Source organism: Vulpes vulpes, chromosome 5 (assembly GCF_048418805.1).
Source record: "Vulpes vulpes isolate BD-2025 chromosome 5, VulVul3, whole genome shotgun sequence".
Taxonomy (NCBI): domain Eukaryota; kingdom Metazoa; phylum Chordata; class Mammalia; order Carnivora; family Canidae; genus Vulpes; species Vulpes vulpes.
Genome location: NC_132784.1, coordinates 72,550,578 through 72,571,869, shown reverse-complemented (window position 1 = coordinate 72,571,869; position 21,292 = coordinate 72,550,578). Strand labels below are relative to the sequence as shown.

Here is a 21,292-nt window from a genome sequence, read left to right as displayed (position 1 = left end):
CAGATAAGGAAATAAGCACAGAGAAGTTCAGTAACTTTTCCAGGGGCACACAGCTCATCAGTGGCAGAACTAGGAATCAAAACCAGGCAGCCTGACCCCAAAGCCCACTCTCATCCTCTCCTGGAGAGACAGGGAGGGCTTCTGTAGATGGTCCATCTCCAGAGGTAGGCTCAGGGGGCTGCAATCAACCCAGGCAACCACAGGAGGCCGGTCAGACTCCCGGAGCAGAAGGGGAGAGGCCAGAAAGGGCTCTCCTCTGACCACTTTCTAGATCTGTCCAGGACAAGGCAGGGATTCCAGATCATTCTGCAGGCCTGTAGCACAGGTCCTATACATGCAACAGTTTACGAGGCCGTGGGCATCCACAACTTCACTGATGGCCTTGGGCTGATGGGATAGCCACAGCTCCGAGAGAGGAGGGACACAACGACAGGAAATGCCAAGAGAAATTTGAGTATTTATGCCCCGCCCCGGGTTTTCCCCAATGAGGATGGGCAGTGACTAACAAGGGGAAGGGGGGGGCATAAAATCCCTCCCCACCCAGGACCTCCCACAGCTGGCATCCCCATCGAATGGACACAGAGCCTGCCCAGCCCACAGCTGTCTGTGTGTCCCTGCCAGGACAATGGGACTCCGAAGAGCAGGGAGGAGGAGGGGTTGGCACCTGGCGGGGCAGGGACGGAAATGGGCATTTTGTGTTTGGGGCTAACCTGGACAGCGAGGGCTTTCGTGGGAGGTGGGGTGAATCCCAGAGATGCAAGAATGAAACTTTGGACTCCAGCTTCTTCTCATCCCAGTTCTGTAGGAGCCCCGGGCGGAATGTCTCACCACCTGGCTCCCTGCATCCTCACATACATCTTTTTTTTTTAATTATTTTTTTTATTGGAGTTCAATTTGCCAACATATAGCATATCACCCAGTGCTCATCCCGTCAAGTGTCCCCCTCAGTGCCCATCGCCCAGTCACCCCAACCCCCCACCCACCTCCCCTTCCACTACCCCTGTTTGTCTCCCAGAGTTATAGGAGCCTCTCATGTTCTGTCTCCCTTTCTGATATTTCCCACTCATTTTCTCTCCTTTCCCCTTTATTCCCTTTCACTATTTTTTATATTCTCCAAATATATGAGACCATATAATGTTTGTCCTTCTCCGATTGACTTACTTCCCTCAGCATAATACCCTCCAGTTCCATCCACATTGAGGCAAATGGTGGGTATTTGTCGTTTCTAATGGCTGAGGAATATTCCCTTGTATACATAGACCACATCTTCTGTATCCATTCATCCTTCGATGGACACCGAGGCTCCTTCCACAGTTTGGCTATTGTGGACATTGCTGCTAGAAACATCGGGGTGCAGGTGTCCCGGCGTTTCACTGCATCTGTATCTTTGGGGTAAATCCCCAGCAGTGCAATTGCTGGGTCATAGGGCAGGTCTATTTTTAACTCTTTGAGGAACCTCCACACAGTTTTCCAGAGTGGCTGCACCAGTTCACATTCCCACCAACAGTGTAAGAGGCTTCCCTTTACTTCGCATCCTCTCCAACATTTGTGGTTTCCTGCCTTGTTAATTTTCCCCATTCTCACTGGTGTGAGGTGGGATCTCATTGTGGTTTTGATTTGTATTTCCCTGATGGCCAGTGATGCGGAGCATTTTCTCATGTGCTTGTTGGCCATGTCTATGTCTTCCTCGGTGAAATTTCTGTTCATGTCTTTTGCCCATTTCATGACTGGATTGTTTGTTTCTTTGATGTTGAGTTTAATAAGTTCTTTATAGATCTTGGATACTAGCCCTTTATCTGATAGATCATTTGCAAACATCTTCTCCCATTCTGTAGGTTGTCTTTTAGTTTTGTTGCCTGTTTCTTTTGCTGTGCACAAGCTTTTTACCTTGATGAAGTCGTCACGTAAATCTTGAGCCGTAAGTATGTTGCTGTTCCCATTTTATTGGTGGGGAAGCTGAGGCTCCAACAGTCATTGGTCCAGGAACACCCAGACATCAGGGCCAGAGCTGGAATCCAGATGGGTCTACCTCCAACGCCCGAGTGGGGAAACACTATGCTATTCCATTATGCTGGGTCCCCCCACGAGTTTCCATCTCTGCATCTGAAAATGAGGACTGGGTTGCTACACCACACATAATTGTGTTCATGCAAAAATAAGCCTCTGTACATACAGCTCCTAGCACAGCAGCTGGTACAGAGTAAGTGTGCAAGAAATGAGCTGCACTAAAGAGCCCCCTTGGCTTCGGGCCTGTCACACCTCCCATATCGGATGTAAAGCCAGCTGTAGCAGGTTGTATAATTTTATTTTATCTCAGACACCCAGAGTTTGGACCTTCAAGACTCAGCACACGAATGGATGTAAATGAGATATGAACCAAGCTGTCCCCAGATAAACAGGAAACCAAATATCTCTGCTATAGCTCTCTCTTCTCCTTCTTCTGAGGATCAAGGGGATGGGCTCTCTCTGAAGAGGATCCTGTGCTCCTGTTCTCCCAAACAGGATTCTGGGGCTCTTCTTCCCTCTCTGTGCTCCTTAAGGGGCCAGGTCCTTATGGGAAGGCCTTGATCAAACCAGCTCAGAAGATAAGGGGAAATTTCCTCTTGCTCAAGAGTTAGGTTGGAGATCAGCTCTGAGTCATGGTCCTCTGGGATGCAGCAATGATGACAGCCACAGGACAAGATGGAGCACTGTGTGGTGTGATAGGTGCAGAGGGGCAGGGTGCTAACCACACACTGAGGCCCAGAGACGACATACAGCTGGAGAAGGCCAATGGAAGGGAACCTCCAGGGCTGCCCCAAAATGATAAGTGGCAGCAGACCCTTGGCATCCAGGAAGCAATAGGGAATGGGGTGAAAGGCTATGTCGGCTCACGGTAGGCCCAGATTGGCTGGTATTTCAAAAGAACCTACAAATCTTGAATTTTAAGGCAAGGTTTTTGATTTCCAGTTCAATTTGCTGTAATACCACTGAGCTTAACAAACGTTTGGGATTTTCTAGCTCCTGTTTAGAGAACCTTAATATAAGTGGTTCTCAATCTTACTTGGGTCACAGACCCTTTGGAAATATGGCAATGCAAGTTCAAAGAAAAGCCATGGTGTGAGAAGATATTTGCAACTCATATAATTGCAAAGGATTGATGTCTAGAATATAAAAGCAAAAACAAACCAAAAACCCTATATGAATCAATCAATAACAAAACATATAACTCCAAGCAGGTAATAGACTTGGACTGTACTTTACAGGGAGGAAACCCATGACCAACAAATAAATGTATGGAAAGGGCTCAGTGTCACTAAACACTGAAAAAATGCAAATTAAGTAACATGACCAACCCCCACCCCCCCAAACACACACCAGATTGACAAAACTGAAAATGTCTGACAGTATCAGCAGGGGTGAGGTATGGGGGGAACTAGAACTCTCCTCCATGGCTGATGGGTGTGTAAATTGGTAGAAACACTCTGGAGACAGTTTGACACGGTCTGAATATGCACATACCCATGACCCAAGAATCCTCTTTCCGGTTATTTTCCCTAGAGAAATGCTTGCATGCGTCTAAGAGAATATCCACAGAACATTGTCCATAAATGCCAGATCCTAGAAATACCTCAAACATTTGGGACTTGGTGGGTCATGGCTGAGTTAGATAAAGCAAGACTACAGAGCAGAGAAAAGGAGCAAACCTCAGGTTCATACATCAACAGGGATGGAGCTCAAATCAACGTAATGTGGCACTCGGAAAGCACGTCTGACTATTTATATTATATAAATCCATGAAAAGTTCAAAAATGGTCACAACTAAACAATATGCCATATAGGAATAAGTTCATAGGTAGGAAAACTATAAAGAAAGCATGGGGATGATAATTCTTTAAAAACTCAGGAACGCTGGGTACCTGGGTGGCTCAGTCAGTTAAGCATCTGCCTTTGGCTCAGGTCAAGTCATGATCCCAGGGTCCTGGGATCGAGCCCCGCATAGGGCTTCTACTCATTGGGCAACCTGCTTCTACCTCTCCCTCTGCCCGTGGCTCCCCCTGCTTGTGCTCTCCCTCTCTCTATCAAATAAATAAATAAATAAATAAATAAATAAATAAAGTCTTGTAAAAAATAAATAATAATTAAAAAAAAAAAAGAAAGAGAGAAAGAGAGGCAGAGACACAGGCAGAGGGAGAAGCAGGCTCCATGCAGGGAGCCTGATGTGGGACTCGATCCTAGGACTCCAGGATCACGCCCTGGGCTAAAGGCAGGCACTAAATCGCTGAGCCACCCAGGGATCCCTACATACTCTTTTTTATGTGTATTACATAAGAAAATACATCTAAAATAAATCAATCTTGGGCAGCCCCAAGCCCGGTGGCTTAGTGGTTTCGTGCCACCGTCGGCCCAGGGTGTGGTCCTGGAGACCCGGGATCAAGTCCCACGTCGGGCTCCCTGCATGCAGCCTGCTTCTCCCTCTGCCTGTACCTCTGCCTCTCTCTCTGTCTCTCATAAATAAATAAATAAAATCTTTTTTAAAAAAAATAAATAAAAATAAATCAATCTTCTTTCTGCCATTACAAAAAAAAACTAATGAAATCTGTGGATCCCACTTCCAGCACAATTAAAAAACATCCAAGCATCCCCTTTGATTCCCAAGGCTCACGGACTCCTTAAAGACCCTCTATGAGAAGAACATACACCTGCCGCTATGGTTGATTCGTGCGCTCATCATCATCCCCAGAGGTGGGTGGCATCTTTATTGTAGCAGCCCAGTGATGTGCTTCAGAGCAGTGTAGAAAGGAAGGTTCCAGTGCTATCAGAACCAAGCCAGCACCCCCAAAGAGAATTCTCTACATATGCCCGGTCCCCCCAACAGACAACCTCAGCACCCCTCCCTTCCTTCCTGGAGCATGTCCAGCTCCCAAGGTCCCAGCACCCCCAAAGCCAGCTCCAGGGCGGCAGCTGTGACCAGCACCCTCGATCGCCAGGTCCTCTGCAACTTCCCCATCTCAGCCCTTTGGAGAAGGAAGTGAGGAAACACCAGAAGGTAGCTAACTGCTCGTGTTACAAATAGTGATCTTGCTTTTTAAACCTTACAACGATAATGATCTGGTTTTGATATATTAAAGCTTAATTAAGTAGGGGAATAAAAATCAACTTCAAAACAGGGAAGCCTAGAAGCAGAACAAACATCTTCGAGAAATGATGTTGCAAGGTAGGATGAGAAGACTTGCCACGTGGCTCGGGGAAGCCACTTCTTCCCTCTGGGACTCCCGTTGGTTCCACAGAGGAGCTGGGTTTCTAGAAGATGCCTGACATCTGGCCCTGACATCCCAGGCTTTGGAGCACTGGCTGCATCCACACCCTTCTGGAGTTGTGTGAGACGAGAACAGTCATCCTCACAGCAGCCCTGTGCCTGGTGTACCGTAGAAGGCCAACTAATAAGGTTGTTGCCCTGTTCTCTACTTGCTCCCTGCTCCTCAGAGGACCTATCACAGACATGAGCCCTTAGGTGGCCCTTGATATTGCTTTTCTCATCTACAAAATGGTAAGCACCGTGGATGGCCCATGTGAGAATTAAAGCACGTCAACGCCCTTGCCCGGTGCCTGGCACACAGTAGGTTCCGTGTAGTTGGCTCCTTGTCTTTCTTTTTTTCTTTTCTTTTCTTTTTTAAAGATTTTATTTATTTATTTATTTATTTATTTATTTATTTATTTATTTATTTATTAATGAGAGACACACAGAGAGGCAGAGACCCAGGCAGAGGGAGAAGAAGGCTTCATGCTGGGAGCCCCATGTGGGACTTGACCCCAGGTCTCCAGGATCACACCCTGGGCAGGCGTTCAACTGCTGAGCCACCCAGGCTTCCCTCTTTCTGTTTCTTTTCTTTCTTTCTTTCTTTTTTTTTTTTTTAAAGATTTTATTTATTTATTTGTGAGAGAGAGAGCACAGAGGGAGAAGCAGACTCCCTGCTGAGCAGAGAGCCCTAAGAGCCTGGGCTTGATCCCAGGACCCAGAGAGCATGACCTGAGCCAAAGGCAGATGCTTAACAGACTGAGCCGGCCAAATGCCCCGGCTCCTGTCTTTCCCTGTCCTTCACTGGTCACCTGAGATAGTGCCAATGTTCTGGCTGGGTCTCCCCTCCCCCAGCACGTGCACACACACACACACACACACACACAGAGCAGCTACTGCATCCCCGGGACTGACCACCACCCCATGGATGCTCCAGGCTGTCTGGCAGGCAGGCCCTGATGCGAGCCAATCACTCCAGCTGGCCGGGAAGTCTGGACACCAATGGAAGGGTGAGCCTCTCCACCCCCCGAGAGCCCCTGTTTGTTAGACCGAGCTCCCAGTGTGGCTGGAGCTCCAACAATTAACTATCTCCACATCTCCCTGCCTCCCACCCCTCAGCCCCCCAGAAATGTTAAGTCCAAGTGGAGGGCGATTCTGGCTGAAGAGTGGCTCCTTGAAAGTGTGGAAAGTGGGGCACCAGGAGAAGATAGAGAGAAGAGAGGAGGGAGAGGACAAAGGGGGGAGGGAGGTAAAGAGACAAAGGGAAGAAAAGAAGGGGGTACAGAGGGCTGGAGCACAGAAGGGGAAAAAGATAATTTGAAGTCCTGGTGGTGAGAGCTTCGGATACATTTGACTTTGGGTCAGTAGCTTGCTTGGCCTCTCCATCCAATGAGGTCAGGATCAAGGTGGCTGGGGTCAAGGGTGTGGATCCATGCTGACCTTCCCACAGGTTGATTGTTGGCTGCCACTGCCCGTCACTCAAGAGGAGACACACATTGGGTTCCCGGGCCACAGACTGCTTAAAACCAAGGGCCCTGGGCTCGGGATGGGAATGAAGGGGAGGTGGCAGCATCCTGAGACTGAAGTCCCAGCTCCTGCCTGGCAGCCCTCCCCACACGGGCCTGCGGGTGGTAGCCAGGACCACTGTCACCCGGGGCATCGCACTGTCCCTGGAGATTTCCCTATGTCCCACCCAGATCTCCGTAAACAGTCCCTTTACTAAACTCTCCTCGAGTTACCTGGTTTGAGTGAGCAGTCCTGTTTCCTGCTGGGACCCACCTGAAACAAGAGTTTGTCATCTTCAGGTCAGCCCTGCCTCCAGGTGATCCCATCTCCAGATTAGGAAGCTGGAGCCTAGAAGCTCAGAGAGGAGAAGTGACTTTTCTGAGGTTGCACAGCCGATGATGGAGGAGTTGAGATGAAGACCTGCATCTGCCAGACTTCCAAACCTGGCTTCTTTACATTACTTGGGTTTCCTAAGGAGAGAGAGTAATCCAGGCCTGCGCTCAGGATGCTCAGAAATTAATGCTGTCACCATCACCCCCATCTGAGCTCTCCCTAAGCTGGAAGCTCAGAGGCAGCTGGGAAACCTACCTTCTTCACCACCCTCCCCCCCCAAAAAAAATCAAATCCTGGTCAGACCTTTCCATAGAAATGTCTATATCAAACCTTCCCTCCACCGTCTGTCCCCACTGCCAGTTCCCTTTGCCAGATCCTTCCTCACTCCCAGCACCCTGGCTGGCCTCCTGCCTTCATCAGCCCCACCGCAGTGGAGGGATCCTTCTAGAATGCCCACCTTACTTTGACACGTTCTCCCTCCTAGGATCTGTCTGAGCCTCCTCACTGCCTATGGGACAAAGACCAGACTCCTTCCCAGCCTGGCCTCTGCTGACCTTTCCCAGCTGGCCTCCTCGCTACCCCTGCGTGGGAGCCCCTGGCCTGTTCACAGTGAGTGCACACCCTGCTCTTCCTATCCCTGGGCCTTTGCATGGACTTTTCCCTCTACCTGGAGCGTGCTTCTGAGTCCTCTGTTCCAGGTAAACTCCCATTTTGCAAGAACAGGCTGAAGCATGATTAAGGAGAGGGTCTCCTTCGTTCCCCCTCTGCCGCCACTTCCCTGCCCCCAGCACACACAGAGACCACTTCTCCCGAATCTTGCCTCCTCCCTCTGATAGAGCATTTTCGGCTGTTGCCTCAGGTCCCTCCGGGAGTGAACCATGGCAATCCATAGGGACGTAACCAAGGAACTCTATCCCTGGCATCCCAGTTGCTCTGGTGCCTTTCTCTCTTGCCCCATCAGGAACTTCAGAAGGTTGGGGGAGGAGGGGCTCGGGCTGGGGGATGGGAATAATAGCTTCATTCTCTACGTCCCCCCATCAGGGCCTGGTCCTAGCAGCGCTCAATCCCTGTTGCTGACTGTGAGCCATTAGGGTGAATGATCCTCCTGAATGAGGGGCCTCTGGACCTGGGGTTGCTGTGTGGCCTGGGCAAGTCCCTGCACCTCTCTGTACTCATTTCCTCTTCCTGAAGTCCGGGTGGAAAGATCTGCCACTCACTTGTAAACATTTAACTATCCTGCTCCCCCTCCCTCAGAGCCCGAGCCTCTCCCCAGTGCCAGCGCGCTTTATATTTTATGTTTATCCAGAGCCTTCTTTTAAATTCTCCTCTTTGAGCTTCGCCAACTCCTCCTGCAGTTGATTTATTTATGCTCAGAGGAGAGCTGGTTGGATCACAGAGGTGCTGCTGGTGGGGCCTGTGAGTCCTCTGGTCCATAAGGGATTCTGGCTCCTAAACAAGAGTCATGGGCCCCAGGAACATATGCCTTCTGGGTACCGACAGGCCCTCAGCTGCATCTTGGACAAGGACTCTGAACCCTCTGGAAACCCCGGCCAGGGTGGGAAAGGCAGGGAGGTCCTGGTCGACGCCTCCTCTCTTCTGGAACCATCAACCAGGGTTTGGGGCCACCGTCATTCTCCGCTGGAGATTCGAGTTTCCCTGTTGGCTCCCTCCCTCGCCCGCCCCCAGCCTGCTGATGAATGTGCCGCCCCTCCCCGAGGTCGAAGTCATCTGGAAGCAAGGCTGTGTGAAATACCAGGCTGGTGGAGGACACCCCCTGGGAGGACCTGGCCTCCCCAGCTGCCTCATTACGCCGAGCTTTCCCACACCCCACCTCCGATTCACAGATCCCAGGAAGCCATCCGCTCATAGTAACGTGACTTATGATTTATGGTTATGATTATGATTCATTTTTTTCCTCCTTTTTCTCTTCTTTTTTTTTTTTTTCCACAAAACATCTGATTTAACAGGGAAAATGCTATCCAGAGGAGCTGTGGGCTGTAAAAATACAATAGCAGGAAAGAAATGCTGCTAATGGTCTTTGCTAGGAACTGAGCCTCCGAGATCAGCTCTCAGGGTCGTCACGGAGGCTTCCAAGGAACCGGCCTGGGATATTCCCGGCAGGGCCTGAAAGAGCTCCAGGCTCAGCCTCAGCCCAGAGGGGCGGCTCTGGAAGCCCTGGCCTCCCTTTAAGGCCCGGTCTCGGCCTCCTGGTGGAGTCTGTAAAGGTCAAAGGCTGTGTCTCCTATCCCCATGTGTTCCATCACCTCTAGGCCCCACGTGGCCCCCACTGTCAGTGAGGGCAGGGGGCAGGGACCCTAGGCACTGGGGCCAACTGCCCCTTGCCAGGCTCTTGGCTGAAGGAGGCAGCCAGCAGCCGTGGCCGGGCTTCCAAACCTACCTCTTTCCTCCAGTTACAAGATTCCAACCACGACACGGAGTCTATCTACTTTGACTCCTGTGAGCAGCCTGGGGTAACGGGAGCCCGGCTGGGTAGCGCCCCAGACACCTGGGCTGAGGGGACTTTCTGTGCCACCCTGGGCAAGTCCCTTCCCCCTCTGGGTTTGCTTCTCTGTAAAATAAGACAACCGGACAAGATCGCAGGGGCTTCTAGGGAAGCAGTATTACACCTGTTTTTCATTCCTTGGAATATCAGTTCCAGGAGGGCAGGATTCTCAGACCCGCCATATGCGCAACACCTAAGGCACACCTGTCACTTAAAAAATATTTGTTGTGTGGATTTTGAACCGTGAAGGTTCAGGAGGGAGGGGGGCAAGACTGAACACAGAGCAACTTAGGGCTCCTAGATCAGGTGAGCGCATTTGCAGGACTCTTCTGCTTCTCTGCACCCCCTGCCCCCAACAGTAGGCTCTTTCTTCTGGCTTGAAGGAAAGTCACGTTCCCAGGGCTGAAGCTGCCAACCCCAGGTCAGCTGGAGGAGTTGAGAGTCTCCAAGACTCCGGCCTCCTACATCCTATCAGGAGGAACAGGCCTGGCCCAGGGGCCTGGGGACTTAACCCCGGGGAGCTCTGCTCCTCTTCTTACTCACTCTGCCCTGACTCGGGGGTTGGTTGTCTGAGCCCACGTCTGCACGGGCCTCTTAAAGCTCTGGCTGCCTCGACAAGCAGAAAAGCCAATGTGCACTTTTTGAAAATGAAATTTTCTGCCTTTGATGAGTTGAAGGTCAGGATGGGTAAACAGGCTAAGGAGATCTCTGGCCAAAGGTGGCCGTGAGCCCAGGGGCCCTGACTGGGTGGCCCTGGAGCATCCTGCTGCCCATCTGTTGGCCCACGCTGGGGGCTGAAGGAGACAACAGAGGACCCAGCGGGGCTCTCCAGGCCTGGCCTGTCCCCTCCCCCCCCCACCCCAGGCTCCCCGGCAGCACTTGGCAGAGGCAGCTCTGGAAATTAGATACCTATCTGCCTCCTCTCTCCACCCTGCAGTGTGTCCGAACTCAGACTCAACATCTCCACCCAAACCTGGTCCCCCAGGGGCCAATACTGAGCTTTGTGGTCCTTATTGGCTCCTCTCCCACCCTCAGACCCGCCTCGGATCTGCTGCGCAGCCCAGATTATGTGTCTTTACCACCTTCAATCTGCCCCTCATCTCCACCATGCAGCCATCCCCCTCTCCCGCCACTGTCATCATCTCCCACCTCCATCACCCTCTCTTGTCCCCATCACCCTCCCCTGTCCCCATTGCCCTCTCCCACCTCCATCACCCTTTGTATTTTTTTTTTAAGATTTTATTTACTTATTTATGAGAGACACAGAGAGAGAGAGAGAGGCAGAGAGACACAGGCAGAGGGAGAAGCAGGCTCCATGCAGGGAGCTCGATGTGGGACTCGATCCCAGGACTCCAGTATCAGGCCTTGGGCTGAAGGTGGTGCTAAACCGCTGAGCCACCCGGGGCCGCCCTTCTTTTTTTTTTTTTTTTTTAATTTATTCATGAGAGACACAGAGAGACAGAAACATAGGCAGAGGGAGAAGCAGGCTTCTCACAGGAAGCCCGATGTAGGACTTGATCCCCAGGCCCAGCATGACGCCCTGGGCCAAAGGCAGACGCTCAACCGCTGAGCCACCCAAGCGTCCCCCATCACCCTCTGCTGGCTCCATCACCTTGTCCCATCACCCTCTGCTGGCTCCATCACCTTGTCCCATCACCCTCTCCTGGCTCTATCACCCTCACCCGGAAAACTCCCTGTCAAGGCCTCCTAGGTGGCCTCCTTGCCTCCAGTCTGGCTGTCAGCAATGAGGGGTGGAGGGCAGACCTTCAGCTCCAAGCCTGTTTTGAGGGGGATGAGGATGTGACTGGGGAGTCTGCTGAGGCCGGGAGGATGGTAGCCAGAGCAGGGCATGAGGAAGGAAGCTTGTCCTTCACAGCCATGGTGGGAGTGGTTGGGGAAAGACAGAAGGAAATGGGGAATGAGGGAGCGCCCTCAGAGGCCCACCCTGACAGTCCCCTGTGATGGGTCTGCCTCAGACAAGTTGCTCCCAAGTGATTCAGGCCAAGCTACTCCCACCCGGAACCTGAGCATCCCCCTGATTAAGCACTTACTTGCTCATGGCGTGGGAAGGGACGAACGGTTGGAGTTTATGAAGCATTTGCAGGGCCCTGGTTCTGCGAGGACTTGGAAGCTCAGAGACTTATCAAGGTCAGAGAGTAGGTGGTAGGGACCCCTGGGTGGCTCAGCGGTTGAGAGTCTTCCTTCGGCTCAAGTCATGATCCCGGGGTCCTGAGATCAAGTCCCACGTCAGGCTCCCTGCATGGAGCCTGCTTCTCCCTCTGCCTGTGTCTCTGCCTCTCTCTCTGAGTCTCTCATGAGTAAATAAATAAAATCTTAAAAAAAGAGAGAAAGAGAGAGAGAGTAGGTGGCAGAGACCAGGGTCAGAATCCAGTTTTTCTAGGTCTCATTCCCTGTGTCATATTTGAAGCAGCTACTTAACATGTGCCTCAGTTTCTTTGACTTCAAACACAGGGGTGAGGAGGAGGATCCCACCATCTCAAGGCAGCCGTGGAGATCAAATGTGCTGATGTATGTGTAAGTCAAGGTCAAGAGCATGCAAACAAGCTGGTCCATGAGGGACCTAGGGTCCTCACCCCACCCCCCAGTGTGGGGGCCTGCAGACACTTCACCTGACATTGTCTCCTCCTGCTGACATCACAGCACCACTGTCCCCACCTTTCACGCAAACCACACTGCGAGAGACACAGAGTCCCAGGCAGTGAGCCTCCCGCCCCCAGGCCCTGATGGTCGAGGAGGGTGGCCGCTCTGAGATAGACACCAGAGGCAGCAGCCACCCGGACATTAGCGCGAGAAAGGCCTGGGCAGGGGCCCTTCACCCGGGTCTGGGGCAGGGCACACACTCACACCCCAATCGCCCTGCCCAGCCCAGTCCGAGACAATCGGTACCATCCTCTGTCCCCAGACAGGGAGCTCCAGGGACCATCTGGGGCCCGGGAGCCAGTTGGCAATTTTTACAAGCCACGGAACGAGAAAGGGTGCTGCATTCCAAGAAACAATCTGGTCTTTGTAACAATCACTTTTTCGTGACTGTCTCAAATTCTACTGGTGGAAACACCATAATTTAATGCGCTGCAACAAGGAAAATGCTTAGGGTCGGACAGTGAGGGGAACAGCAGACAGCAAAATGGTGCATTCATTCTGGCTACACCCATTTAATGGTCTGGCCACCCCTGGAAGGGAATCGGCCCACATAAAAGCTGCTTTGTGGGCAGTTCTTTCCCATGGTGTTCTTTAATATTATTGAGGCGCCGTGTTTTTTTGTTTCTAGATTGAGTTTTGGACCTTCCTGCAGCCGCCGTGTAACACGCTTCCAGCCTCCTTGGCAAACTCTGAAAGTGACTTTTCAGAAAGAAGAGGTGACAGGAGGGCAGAGATGGGTTTCAGTAGAGGAGCACCAGGCAAAGGAGTGAATAAACATATAAATTGGCGAGAATTCCACCTTCTGCCTGGCAGCCCTTGAGCCCTGAGCCCAGAGGGAGAGAAGACTCTCGAAGGGGAGAGCCAGAGATGGGGATTACAATCATATGCCCGCTGAGGGATCTTCGGGACTCTGGAAGGGAGGGTGCAGCCCCTCCCCTGGGACTCCAGGGCTCTGTCCAGCATGTGCAATAACTAGTTGCTAACTAGTTACTAACTAGTCACAATGCTAGAAAGCACTCAGGCCTGTTCACTCATTCATTACACAATAACTTCATGGGTGCTCACTCGGTGCCAAGCTCAGTGCCAGATAGTGGGGCTGTCTTGGGCTGACCCCTATCCTACTCCTGGTAGCCTGAGAGCTGGAGTCCTCTGTTTCTGCAGCCAGACCCCCTGGCAAAGCCCCGGAACCTCCCTATAGGCAGGATCCCTGTGCAAATCCTCTCGCAGTCACTCTGCCAATTAATTCCCACCATGGCCACGGAAGGTGGACAGGGAGAGGGCATTTCCTCCCATTTACACATTATGACACTGAGGCCCAGAGAGGCCAACCAACTCGCTTGCCCGGGGTCACACAGCAAGGGTACAGCACAGTCCAGACTAAAATCTGGCATTTCTGAAACCCACGTGGTCTCTTTCCAGAATAGCAGCCTCCTAATTAGCCTGATTCTACACACTTCTTTTTAAAAAGACCTTCTAAAAAGTCCTGTTCCCGCTGACCCACTCCTGGGCTTGCCCAGCCTTCCACCCCCCACCTCTGCACGCCTGTCAGCCCTCACCCTTTGCTCGCTCTCACACCGCCAGCGAGGAGCCTGCCACAGAGGGGACTCATGGCCACGGAAGGGGTTAAAATTCCCAGAGTCTCTTATAAATATTTCATGAAAAATATCTGCCGAGATAACCCCAGACTGTCGATGTCGACATTATTGCACCTGCACATTTTAATTGGTCCAAGAGAACTGGCCCATAATTGGTGCCTGGAAATCAGCACAAACCTGACTTGGTTGTAAAAGGGAAGAGTGGGTTCTCTGGAGAATTTGGCATTTTAACTCCTATGTGGCTGTGGGGTTCCGGGGGGGGGCGAGTCTGACGGGGGAGGGGGACGCGGGCACACCCCACCCAGATGTCCCAAACCCCTGGGCTAGCCCAAGCTTGTTATTCAGCTTCACTCAGGAGAAGGAAAGGTGGCACACGGGGCTGAGTACCTGGGAGGCAGGGGAGGCAGTGTTAGGGGCACAGCCGTGGGACCCGGAGGTGGGGGGATCTTAACCTCTTCTGTGCCACGGCCTCGTGACTATTCGGTAAAGACCACGAAGTCTTTTCAGAACAATGTCTTTAATTCATAAAATAGACCTGATACAAAGCAAGCCAATTATATTCGAAAAAAAAAAAAAAAACAGTTATCAAAAAACTTTAAATTGGGTCATCGCAACGTTGGCATGTGCCTCTACTGCATTAAATGACAGCCCCTAACGTCCAGCCTGGTAACCACTGTAACGTCACGGTAGAGACGCACACAAACAATAATTCGAGGTGCCTCTGCAGTGGTAGCATGGCATGGACACATCTGAGATCTGGATTGGTGACAGAGTCACCGGTGCTGCTAGTGTAACTGGGAGGCATGACTTACATTCACACTTGGAGGCGATGCTACATTTCAATGAGAGGTGTTCCCGTCAAGTGTATTTCTTTCCCACCCAAGTTCACAGCCCCTCGGTCGAGGATCCTGGCCTCAGAGCCTGAAAGCTCGGCTATGCACCAGCTGGGTGGCTTTCGCTCTCCTGGCCTTGCTTTCTTCCTCTGCAAAACGGGCTTAGGAGGCGGGCGGAGCTGGCTTTGAAACCCGCTCTGCTGCTCGTGGGTGCCCTTGGAAAGTGCCCCGATCTCACCAGGCCTCAGTTGACTGGCTGGAGAATGGAGTCCCTTCCTCAGAGGCCGTTCTGGGGCCTGGATGGGATAACGCAGCCTGACAGTGCCCAGCAGAGGAGCTCAGTATGTGGTAACCCACGAAACCCCCAGAAGGAGCCTGATGCTTTGGCATCCAGCCCAGGCCACCCAGTGTGACAGCCCGACGGGAAGCCCAGTCTCCATGTCTCCTCCACTGGACTCGGAATGCTCAGCACACGCAATCTCCTGTCCTGGGCGCATCTTCGGTCTGTCCCACGTTCCTCGTCTCCTATGTGTCCACTGTCCTGCCCGCTGTTGCCTCCTGCCATTGTCCAAACTAAGAGGGCCCTGGAACTCTGGAACACATCATGTCCAGAGTGGGGCTGCTCCAGGACCTTTTCAATTCAGCACCTGCTGAGCAGCTGCGATGGGGAAGCCGGAATAGGTCCGTCTGGCAACTGGCACGTCCTGCCTTGGGTGGAAGTGCCACCTTTCAGGCTATAAATAAGTTTCCGGCTCTCACACAGCATGTGCGATGGCCCCCCTCCTCTCCCACTCCCCATCTCTGCGGAGGGGCCTCATGTGCAGGCATCAGGCCTCACCCCAACTCTATACTAGTGATGGGGGGATGCCAGGATGGTCCTCCGAAGAGTCAGCCCCATCAGCTAAGGCTGGCGCGGTGGCTGGCCCTCTCTGGGCCTCATTTAGACACAGAAAGTAGAGGGGCATCTCCTAATTTGGAGTGTCAGGCAAGGTTGCCATGGCTACCTCCTTCTCCGGCTTCCCCACCCGGTCCAAACCCACCCTGTTCTTGACTGGCAGCTGCAGAGCAGTGGCAGCCCCTCCCTATCCTCCTCTGCTTGTGTGTACAAAGCCATCCGCAGGACTCTGGAAGGCAGCACCCCCACCCGGCCCTAGGGGAGCCCTGCATTTCCCAGGGGACCCCTCTTCCTCTGCATTTGCTACAGGCCCTGGCAGGAGCCTTTATCTCATTTTAGAGGCTGTAGGGCCGCATTAGTGCCAAAGTGAGCAGAGAGTGCTTTGGGGGAGCTCAGGGGCCAGGGTGGACTTGGGGAGCAGGGAACATCCTTGGGAGCACATCCTGCAGGCCCAGGCTGGGTAAATTGGAGGGGGAGGGGATGGATAGCCAGAGCAAAGAGTGGCCAGAGGCTCTTCTGCCTGAAGAGTGCCCTGCCCCTGCCCCCTCTCCAGACCTCTGCACCTTTGTAGGCTCCTGCTCCTCAGCCCCCCACAGCTCCTCTGGAAGGAGGGAAAAAGGAACCGATCAGCCCCAGAGGCCTATCACATGCCAGGCACTGGGTCTTTCTTTATGGACACAACCTCATACCACCTCTGAGACAGGGGGAGTGCTGGTCAAGCCCCATTTTACAAACAGGAAGCTAAAGATCAGAAAGGTTGAGTGATTTGCTTCAGGTCACAGAACAAGGAAGTGGAAGCACCAGAATGCAAACCCAGCCTGTCTGACACTTGAGGCCTTGGTGAACATTGGAATTCCCACCCCAAACTTGATACTGAGGAGCCTCCCTAGCAGTTTTCGAGATGTATCTCTGCACCCGGCACTGTTCTGGCCCTCCCTCTCCCGGGATCCCCATGGATGCTCCACTCTCCAGAAGTGGAGAGTGAGGGAGGCTTAGCGGGGGTTATGTCACAGCCCAACCTCACACAGCGAGTAAAGAGTGGGAATTGAACCATTGCCTGTTTCCAAAAACAATGACCTCAGTTCAAAGCAATTCGGCAAATACTAATTGAGCACTTACTATGTGCCCAGCCTCGGCCTAGTGGATCTACAGTAGTAAACAAAACCCAACCCCCCCCTCCCCCCGCATCAGAGCTTTCCTCCTTTGTGGGGGAACAGACAAAAACATGGAACAAAAGATGAGACATTTGGAATACTAGAGGGGTAGGGAGCAGAGTGAGGGAGGCTGGGCAAGCCAGTACGGGGTGGGAGCAGGACAGGTGCTAAATAGGGCAGGCCAGGCAGGCCTCAGTGAGAAGGGGACATTCTCGCAAAGACTTGAAGGGTTGAGCAAGCGAGCCAGTCGTCTAGTGGTACCTGGCCCATCACAGGTGCTTAATAAACATTTGCTGAAAGAATGAGCTCATTCTAGGACTCCCCAGGCAGGCGGGTGGTAATGGCACACTGTCCGCAAGTAATCCCAGCTACCACGGGTGTTAGCACCAACGTGTTCACGGGTGCTGATTCCTTCCTCACGGGTGTTGCGTGGACGAGTCATTGTGCGCCACTGACTGGGAGGCAGGCATGGAGGGAGCGCCTGGCCCACGGCTGGCCTGCTGGGAGCACTGGGGCCGCGCTCCTCCCCAACGATGGCTCAGGTCTGCTCTCTCTCCGGGACTTCTGATTTTTCTGGAAAGGAGAAAACTGCCAACCACAGAAATGCACGCTGGGCAAAGACCTGCGGGCAGGCCAGACAGTCTGGGAGAAGGTGGGAGTTGCGGCTTTGCAGTCAGGGGCTAACCAAGGGGCCGGGCCCTTGGTTCTAAAAGGAAAACCCAGGGACCCAGGTTCCTCTCAAGCCTGCTGGGGACATTCGGCACCGCTTGGCTCACTGTCTGCTGAGAGACCGGAGAGACTGGCAGACACGGTAGTTTTGAGGTTAAGGCCCAGCGAGATTTGGGGGTGGGCTGGGAGGGGGGCAGTGGGGACACTATCTGCCGACTCGGCTTGGGGAGGGAAATCCTGACAGTGCTTGCAAAAGTAAACTTGCTTTCCTATAATTAGATACATATTTATTTTAAAAGGTTATAATTTCCTACTGGTTGGCTGCTTGATAAATACAGACCTTATTATTGTTTTTCTTAACTGCAGCTCAGGAAAAACAAATGGAGGTTTGGACATGAGGAGGGATGTCCTGATGATCCTGGACATTCCTCTAAACCCCACCAGACCCAGGAGCAAAAAGGGATGGAGCCAGAGTGAGTCTGGGTGGAACAAGAAGTAAGGAGGCAGGCAGAAAAGCGAGGGAGAGAACTTTCTGAGTACTGGTTAGAACTGGTTAGAACTGTGACATAATTACCGCCCTGCTTCCACTCCTGTACCACCCTCTGCCCAGAATGCCTTTCCTTCTCCATAGCCGCACGTCCAAATCCCACCAGTGTATGGCCGAAAGGCCACCTCCTCTGGCAAGCCTCCCTGGATCTCACATCCTGTCCTTGGTTCCTCTAAGGCCATTGCCACAGTGCGTTTGTGGTTACCTGGTGTTGTGGGTTGAACTGTGTCCCTTCTCAAAAAGGTATGAAGTCCAACTCCCCGTTCCTGTGCATGTGACCTCACTCAGAAATTGGCTCTTTGCAGGTCTAATTCACTAAGAGGCAGTCATTCTCAGGGGGGGCCCTGATGCAACAGGCTGGTGTCTCCATGAGAACAGAAGAGACGTAGAGTTGGACACACATGGAGGACCCCCTGTGACCAGAGAGGCAGAGATTGCAGGGATGCGGCTGCAAGCCCGGGACTGCTAAGGGTTACCAGTCACCAGCAGAGGCAGGGAAGAGGCAGGGAGGATCCTAGCCAGAGTCTCAGAGGGACCGCGGCCCTGCCAACACCTTGGTTTTAGACGCCGGCCTCCAGGACTGTGAGGGAAGAAGGTTCTGTGGCTGCAGTCCACCAGCTCATGGCTCCCTCTCACAGCGGTCCTCGGGAACGAACACATGGTCTTTTCTCTCTCCTGGACAAAGTTCCCTGCTCACTACAGTATCTGCCACAGGGTAGGTGCTCCAGAGCTCTTTCTTGATGAGCGGATGACTGGTCAGTCCCCGCAGAGGAGGATCTGCATCTGGCAGGTGTTCGTGGCTGCACGTTGACTCGCGTAGACTGAGGTCCTAGTTCGTGTCCCCGTGGCCTCCGGTCCGGATCACCACAGCAGCAGACTCCTGCTGGCCTCTCGGCCTCCACTCTGGTCTCCCAGCCACCGCTTCACGCTTTGCTGAACTCTTGGGTCATTTCAAGCAGACCGGACTTTCCCACCTTTTGGCCTCTGCTGTGCCCTTGGCCTGGTGCGCCCCCTCCTCACTGGTCCCCCAGGCCAACTTTCCCCTCTGTCCCTGGAGCCTGAACTCCCAAGCCTGCATCTCACCGGCCTTTCTGGGAGGCCTGGAGTGAGGCCCACTCCAGGCTCCCTCACACCTTCTGTGTATTCTGTCTCCGCGACGCCTCCTATCAACCTGGCTTACAGTCAGTTATTTGTTTACTTGTCTGACTTCCTGCTGGCCCGTCGGCATCTTGAGACCCGTTATTTCTCATCTCCGTGTCCTCAGTGCCTTCCAGCGGAGGAGGGGCCGCTGGGTGCCTGACAAACGAATGAGGGGTGAACCCAGGTGGAGGATCCCACCCTCATCTTGGGGAGCTGGTCAGAGGCTTTTCCCATCCGCCTGCCTCCCTTCCAGGGCCCAGGGGTACAGAGGCTTGCGGGGAGGCCTGCTGGGCTGGGTTGTCAAGGGGCTTTCGAGTGGCTTCCTCGTCTGCCCTTCTCACGTCTGAGACCAGGGGCCCAAGACTGGAGGAAAGCAAGAGGCTCATCCCGTGGGCACACAAGCCACCCACGGGCACATTCTTCCCCAGGCCCCCAGGTGTGCCTAGAGCCTCCGGGCTGTCTACTCAATAAGGCTCTTCGGCATTTGGGGCTGGAATTAGGGGATCTGGTGGGGAAGGAAGGAGGCGGAAGACCACAAAGTTCCTCAAGAGGTGACCAGAATTTGGACTTACGGTGTATTTCTGAGCCAGGCCCTGGGCGAGCTGCTTCGACACCTCCCAGCACAGACCGAGGAGGCAGGTACAGTTTACAGATAAAGGAGCTGAGCTCAGCTCAGTCACCCCAGGCCCCACAGCTGGTAGAGATGCCATCTGAACCCAAGCCCAGTAGCCTCCCACTACGCTATGCTGGCTCCTCCAGAACGGGCACTGGAGTCTGGGGAGGCTCATGGCCTCAGAGGTGGCCAGTCCAAAAGGGTAGCAAACCCTGTGTTTTCTCAGGCACCTGGAGAAACATCCTGGAGTCTGTGTTTTCCAAAATGGAAGAGGAAGCTCTGGGGTCCCCAGGTCCTAGAAGGAGCTCTTCTTCCCCCTGGGGGAGCAGTAAAGTCAAGACCAGGGAGAATGAGCAGCCAGGCTGGGAGCTCAGACTTGAGGGATTCCATCCATGGTGTGAGGGAGGCCAACACACGAGGCCAAAAGCCCCATCGGTGAGGCTGGCATGTCCATAAGGAGGGTGGCGATGAGTCTGCTGGGCCTTGTGTGGGCTGAACGACAGTCTGAGCGGGGTCCACCCCCCCTCACACTGAGAGAGACACTGCCTGGTGAGGGGGCTGCAGACTGTGAGCCCAGAGAAGATGCAGCAGAGAATGTAAACTGTCATCAATACCTCAAGGGCTCTCCAGTGGATGAGCAATTAGATTCCTTCTGGTTCTACGAGCTGGAGCAAGGACAAGCAGCTGGAAGGTGTAGGAAGACAGACCTCACACCTCTCCTCTTAGAACATAAGGGGTTCCCTCAAAGGGAGTAAGGCCTCCATCAAGGAGTCATTTGAGTGACATGGTGAAAAGGAGATCCAGCATGAAGTGATAGGTTGGACCAGGTGCCTCGCCTTGAAGACATGACGAGGATGTGCGGCCCTGGAGACCCTCCCAGCTTCACTGGGATTCTGAAATCCCCTGTGGCCGTCCATCAACAGTGCACTGAGAGCTAAGATGCCCTGCTCTTCTGAATGGGGCATTGCTCCCCACCCATGACGGGGTCTGGGAATCTGCATTTAAATGATTCTGATATATAATCAGGTTGGAAAATCATGGGGGGTGACAACATCCCTGAACCCGTCCTCCCACCCCCGTGGCAGAGATGCTCTGTACCTCCCACTCGGCCCCTGGTGTTCAGGCCCAAGCCCAGGCCTGAAATGATACAAACCCAGAGGCCTGGACTGGCTGAGATTTTCTATGGCAATGCACCCACGACACGTATCTGCTTTGTGGCTGGTCCCTTTCCAACATGCTCCTCTGGGGAAGTGGGAACCAAGTCTTGATTATCATCTGGCCCGGGTGACAGGGTCGGGGAGAGGCATTCCTAGAGCCTGGGAGAGTTCTCTGCCATGTTTGCCAATAACAGGGAATGGTAGTGAATTTAGGTCAACTCGGCTGGGCCAGGGTGCCCAGATATATGCTGTGAAGGTATTTGGGGGAATAGTACCACTTAAATCTGTGGACTTCGGATAAAGCACAATGCCCTCCATAACGTGGGTGGGTCTAATCCAATGGGCTGATGACCTGAATTGAACAAAAGACTAACCCTCCCGGAGCAAGAGGAAATCCTGCAGCTGAAG

The 21,292-nt window shown here is 53.1% G+C and overlaps 1 long non-coding RNA gene across 2 annotated transcripts in view; it reads right to left on the bottom strand.

Annotated features, from left to right (window-relative positions):
- Window positions 1-21,292, bottom strand: part of LOC112924109 (uncharacterized) — a 55,186-nt gene that overhangs the window by 10,568 nt on the left and 23,326 nt on the right. For both annotated transcript variants that reach the window (XR_012001707.1, XR_012001708.1), the window contains exon 3: window positions 7,058-7,254. This is a non-coding gene — a long non-coding RNA (uncharacterized lncRNA). The remainder of the gene's footprint in view (window positions 1-7,057; window positions 7,255-21,292) is intronic.